Consider the following 6,567-nt stretch of genomic DNA (forward strand, 5'->3'; position numbering starts at 1 on the left):
AAAGGGGAGGTAACTTGCAAGATTAATGAGAAAAGTGATTGCCAATAACATTCTCAAAAAGCCATCAATGCTCACGTTAGAGAGTCACGTTAACTAAGTTAATGTGAACTCTAACGTGGAGAAGAGAAGTTGAGCCAACGTTAGTGACACTTAACATTGTCACTAACGTTGGCAATTACTCATAAGTGGCCACGTTAGAAGCCACGTTAACCTAGTTAACGTGGCCTCTAACGTTAAAGGGGGAAGAGAAGCCAACGTTAGTGACACTCAACATTGTCACTAACGTTGGCCTATGGTGCAAAGTACCACGTTAACTCCCACGTTAACTTGGTTAACGTGGGAACTAACGTAAAGGATCAAGAGTTGTCGACAACGTTAGTGACACTCAACATTGTCACTAACGTTGAAGCAACCACACAACCCCCAAGAGTCACGTTAAACTCCACGTTAACTTAGTTAACGTGGAAGCTAACGATGAGGAATGAAGGATGAGCCAACGTTAGTGACACTCAACATTGTCACTAACGTTGGGATGGCTAAAGATGGCTACGTTAGAGGCCACGTTAGCCTAGTTAACGTGGACTCTAACGTGAGACCCAGGGGCACATTGGAACGTTAGTGACAATGTTGAGTGTCACTAATGTTCTCGAAGGTTGGCAAGGACCACGTTAGAAGCCACGTTAACCTAGGCTTTAACGTGAAACAAGAAGGGGCACACTGGAACGTTAGTGACAATGTTGAGTGTCACTAATGTTCTCGAAGGATTAACAAGGCAACGTTAAAAGCCACGTTAACCTAGTTAACGTGGGTTTTAACGTGAGGCAAAGGGGTGCATTGGAACGTTAGTGACAATGTTAAGTGTCACTAACATTCTCAAACTTATATTCTCACTAAATATTAACACCCCTAACGTCCTGAGCTGAAGTCTCTGCCCACTTAGCACTTTCTCTCTGCAAGTAAAGCCAAGCCCAAATGAAGAAAAGAACTGCTTCAAACTCAAGATCCAAAGGCCCAAGACTTGAAGAGTAAACTAGAAGCTGAGAAGAGTAGTATATATAGGAGTAGCTTTGAATTGTAAAGAAGCTCGGGAGGCTGGGAAAAAGAGAACTACTCTCTGTATTTTACTTTCTTTGCAAATTCTAGTTTTATGATGTATTCTCCATCTTTGTTTTCATTTTCAAGAGCTATGAACAACTAAACCCCTTTCATTGGGTTAGGGAGCTCTGTTGTAATTTGATGGATCAATACTAATTTTCATTATTCTTCTTCTATCTTTCCTCTTGATTTTACTTGAAAGCTTTCGATCTTCATCCAATTGAGTAGTTATCTTGGAAGAGAAGCTATTCAAACTTGGATCTCTTTTGAACCTTGAAAGAGGAATGAAGAGATCAAGCTAGAAATGCTTTCTCATGCTGGACCAAATTGGGTTTGGATGGGTATGTGACTATAACCCTCTCAATACTTGATTTGGAAAATGCATGTGGTATAATCAGTGACCATACTTCATCTCTTCTCATGAGCAATTGACCAAGGAATTGGCTATTGATCAAGATTTGAGAGATTGAATTGCAAGAAATTGTAATTCAATCACTTAAGATTGCCAAGGAGATCAATGAGTGCATTGATTGAGGAAGAGATGAAAATGAACTTGATCCGGAGAATTGCAACATCTCCTAAGCCCAATGAACTCCCCATCTCTGATCTTACCTATTCTCTTTAATTTCTGCCATTTACTTTTATGAGCAAAGCCCCCATTCCCATTTACAATTCTGCAATTTATTTTCAGTTATTTACTTCCAGTCCTTTAATTTTAGCATTTACTTTTCTGTTATTTACGTTCCCGCCATTTTATTTTCTGCAACTCTCAACCCAAATCCTGGATTCGCTCAACTAGAACATTCTTCTAATTAAAGTCGCTTGATCAATCAATCCCTGTGGGATTCGACCTCACTCTATTGTGAGTTTTTACTTGACGACAACTTCGGTACACTTGCCGAAGGGAGATTTGTTGAGAGACAAGTTTTCCGTGCATCAAGTTTATGGCGCCGTTGCCGGGGATTGATTGTGCATCAACAATGATTAGATTGGAAGATCACTAGATTGAGCATTTTATTTTGTGAATTTCATTTTCTGTTTGAGTGATTTACTTTTTGTTTTAGTTATACTTCTTCCCTTCTCCCTCTACTCTTTTGTTTTTTCTTTGTTATTTTCAATTCTGTTTGCTAACTCACTAACTGTTTGATATATTGCAACACCCACAACTAACAGCAATTCTGACACAAATACTGTCTGCACCTATTTTCTCTGCTTGTACTTGTTGGTTGTATGACAGGGAGAAGAAGCGGGGCTTCAACTTCCTTTGATTCTGAACTGGAGAGAACCTTCCTTAGACTAAGGAGGGAGGCAAAAGAAAAACGAGTAGTTGGTGCTGAAGAAGAGGAGGAACAGTTTGAGGAATACTTTGAACCAAACATGGAAGAAAACATTGAAAATCATCATGAAGAAGAGACTCACAACCATGGCAGAGGAGGTGGAGCAAATCATGCTGGGGAGGATAGAAGAGTTTTGGGCTTTTACAGCATTAATCCAAACCCAGGAAATTGTGGAAGTAGCATCCAAAAGCCAACAATCCATGCCAACAACTTTGAACTTAAACCACAGCTCATCACCCTTGTTCAGAACAACTGTTCGTTTGGAGGAGGTGTTCAAGAAGACCCCAATCAACATTTGACCACCTTCCTGAGAATATGTGATACAGTGAAATCTAATGGTGTTCATCCTGACGCCTATAGACTGCTCTTATTTCCATTCTCACTCAAAGACAAGGCAGCCAAGTGGCTGGAATCCTTCCCAAGGGAGAGCTTGACAACTTGGGAGGATGTGGTGAACAAATTCTTAGCAAGATTCTACCCTCCTCAACGAATCAATAGGCTGAGAGCTGAGGTTCAAACCTTCAGCCAACAAGATGGTGAGACTCTGTATGAAGCATGGGAGAGGTTCAAAGACTTAACAAGGAGGTGTCCACCTGACATGTTCAACGAATGGGTCCAGCTGCACATTTTCTATGAAGGGCTCTCTTATGAGTCAAAGAAGGCAGTAGACCATTCATCTGGAGGATCCTTGAACAAGAAGAAGACCATTGAGGAAGCCATAGATGTTATTAAAACAGTAGCAGAAAACGACTACTTCTATGCTTCCGAAAGAGGGAACACAAGAGGAGTGATGGAGGTAAACAATGTAGATGCTCTGTTGGCCCAAAACAAGCTCATTACCCAGCAGCTGGCTGACCTCACCAAGAAGATGGAGAGGAACCAAGTAGCAGCAATCTCATCTTCATCAACAATCCAAGAAGGAGTGAATGAAGAAGCAGAGGGGAGTCAGGAGCAAGCCAACTACATTGGGAATTCACCAAGGAAAAACTATGATCCATATTCTAAGACTTACAACCCTGGATGGAGAAATCACCCGAACATTGGGTGGGGAAGTGAGCAAGATCAAAAGCAATTCACCCAGAGGACATCTCAACACCCCCACAATAACACTTCTCCACATACTTATCAAAACCAAAACAGCACGTCTGCTCCGAATCACTCATCAATTGATGACAAGCTCTCTAAGATTGAAGCCTTACTTGAAGGAATATGCCAAGAGATTCAAGAAAATAAGGTGTTCAAAGAGGAGGTGCGAGCCAATATTAAGAACTAGGGAGAGACCATCAAGAAGCTGGAATTTCAGGTGGGATATTTAGCTGAGAAGATTCCCAAACCTACTGATAGCTTCCCAAGTGACACGGAGAGAAACCCCAAGGGAGAAACAAAGAAAGTAAGATGGGAAGATTGCAAAATGGTCACTACAAGTGATCAAGAGATTGAAGACAAGCAAAGCAAAGTGTGCAAACAACCTGAAGACAACTCAACAAAGGAGGAGGATAGAGATCACAAAGAACCAGAAATCTCACAACAAGAGCTGCTGAAGCTCTATGCACCATTCCCTCAACTGCTCAATGGTGCTGTGGGAAAAAGAATATACTCAAGGTTCCTAGACTTGTTTGCATCTCTGCATGTGAACATACCATTCATCAAGGCAATTCAACAAATGCCTGCATTCATCAAGTATATGAAGGAACTTCTTCCCAGGAAAAGCACACTCAAGGGAGGGTAGACTATAGTGATGAACAAGGAATGTAGTGCCCTTATTCAACCTGAGTTGCCTACAAAAAGAAGAGACCCAGGAAGTTTTCATATACCTTGTGCCATAGGTGAAAACATGTTCGACAGAGCACTGTGTGATTTAGGGGCCAGCATCAACTTACTGCCCTTATCCCTAGTGAAGAGGCTGCAGATCAATGAGATAATGCCCACAGATGTCATTATCAGACTGGCTGACAAAACTCAAAAGCAAGCAATAGGAGTGGTGGAAAATGTGTTGCTAAAAGTTGGGAAGTACTTTCTCCCAACAGAATTTGTCATTCTGGACATGGAAGAGAGTCACACTCATCCAATCATATTGGGAAGACCATTCCTAGCTACGGCCAGAGCACTTATTGATGTAGAGAAAGGGGAGCTAATATTGAGAATCCATGATGAACGACTCAGCTTCAATGTTTTCAAACTCTCACAAGAAACAGATCAAGAGGACAAGGAACTAAGCACAAATGATAATGAGACACTGAAGGAGGAAACAAGCACTGAAGCACAGCCAGTTCATTCTGAGATCCCCTTAACTGACAAACAAGGAAAACAGCAGTTGCCACAGCTCAAGGAAAAGTTGGAGGAACCTAAACCTCTAGAGGCAGGTGAAGACAGCACCACAGCTCCTTTAGAAAAGGAGGTCACCAAGGGGAAGGCAACCTCAAAAGAAACAAAGAAGAAGGTACCAAGAGGGTGGAAGAACAAGAAGATCCCTACGGAAGACTTCTCTCCAGGGGATAGAGTTGTCTCAGCCTACTTCCCAGATATTCCCTCTAATCTCTCTACTGTGCCATCTCAATTACCCAAGGTCTTCACTATCAACAGAGTTCTTTCCCTGGAACATGTGGAGATTATTGATCCAACCAATGGATACAAGTCCACAGCAAGAGGGGAGGACTTTAAGCACTACCAACCACCATGATGAAGGAAAAACGTCAAGCTAGTGACGCTAAAGAAGCGCTTCATGGGAGGCAACCCATGTTTTATATGCTTTTAGATGATAATGAATAAGTCAATCTTTATGAGCTTCAATCCAAACTTAACAAAAGATTGGTGAAAATCTTCTTATGCAGAATATAGTGAGGAACAAGTTTGGTGTTTAAAGCAAACCAAGTTGCATGCTAGTCTTGGGAGCTTTGAACACAAAACTTTCATCACAGTGATTCAAACTAAGTTTGGTGTCACCTCATGGTGCCACCAAAATGCATATAAGGACCCACCAATAGTTAATTAGTTAGTTGGAATTCATAGATAAACAATCAAATCCCTTCTTCCCCTTTATTAATATTAGCCATAAAATTTATATGGTCATTTTAATATCTTTTCTTACTTTACTTAGTTTGTCTTTATAGGAAAGAAAAAAGAGCATTAAAAGGGATAGATTGGACAGCCAAACAAAGAAAGTTCGGACACCACAAAAAGAGGGAATACATTGGAAAATGTTGCCATGCAACATTGAAAAAATGGGACCCCTAGAAGACCGAGCAATCCCCATCATAAAGTGATGATCCTTGTCTTCTAGCCATGCATAACCCCAACCGTCCATCAAGTGACTATTTCATCAATCTACACCCTCCGTTCCTTCACAACTTCTCTATATAAACAACCCTTGTCCGTATTACCCTTTATTGTCATCACACACCCTTCACCACTCTTCCTTTCTGTACAAGACACCCGCTATCAATTATAAACATTTTTTTCTACTCTCTTCACTGCCATAAAACCCTAAACAACCAAAAGTCTCCACAACCTTACCACCTTCACATATTAACCATCATTCATGGCATCTTCAAGTTCTAAGAGAAGGGAAGGGAAGGAACCCATGGAAGAACACCCATATGATGAGAAGAGATTTAGAAGCTTGCATCATGCATTGCAATACGGGTGGATGGTTGATAAGGAAATCATTTATGAGCTAGGATTCCAAGTTAAGAAGACTGAATGGACCGAAATCACAGAGAAGGTAGAAAGGAGAAGATGGGAGCTCCTCACTGACACGGTCACGAAGGTGAATGCAAATCTCATAAGATAATTTTATGCAAATGCAGTCAGGTATGATAAAAAAGATGAGTCATATACAAGCTTTGTGAGAGGAACAATGGTGGATTTTGGTCCCATGAGTGTAATGAGGGCATTGAAGCTACGGTCTATACCGTTTGAAGAAGAAAGTTATCACTCAAGATTGGACAACAACCCCAATTATGACCAGCTTTTACGAGACCTTTGTGTACCAGGAGCTGACTGGGAAAGAGGTGCTGGAAATAAACCAAAGTTCATTAAGAGAACAGACCTCACTCCTGAAGCCAAGGGGTGGTTTGAGCTAGTGAAGAGATCTATCCTCCCAGCTGCAAACAACTCAGAGGTGAATCTCGAGAGA

General features: G+C 41.3%; 1 non-coding gene across 1 annotated transcript; it reads right to left on the bottom strand.

Annotated features, from left to right (window-relative positions):
- Positions 1-2,928: 2,928 nt before the first annotated feature.
- Positions 2,929-3,032, bottom strand: LOC148564074 (small nucleolar RNA R71). The gene has a single exon (XR_015885480.1). It is a non-coding gene; the product is annotated as a small nucleolar RNA R71 (small nucleolar RNA).
- Positions 3,033-6,567: the final 3,535 nt, after the last annotated feature.

This window comes from Arachis ipaensis, chromosome B5 (assembly GCF_059453495.1).
Source record: "Arachis ipaensis isolate K30076 ecotype BB chromosome B5, ASM5945349v1, whole genome shotgun sequence".
In the NCBI taxonomy this organism is placed as follows: Eukaryota; Viridiplantae; Streptophyta; class Magnoliopsida; order Fabales; family Fabaceae; genus Arachis; species Arachis ipaensis.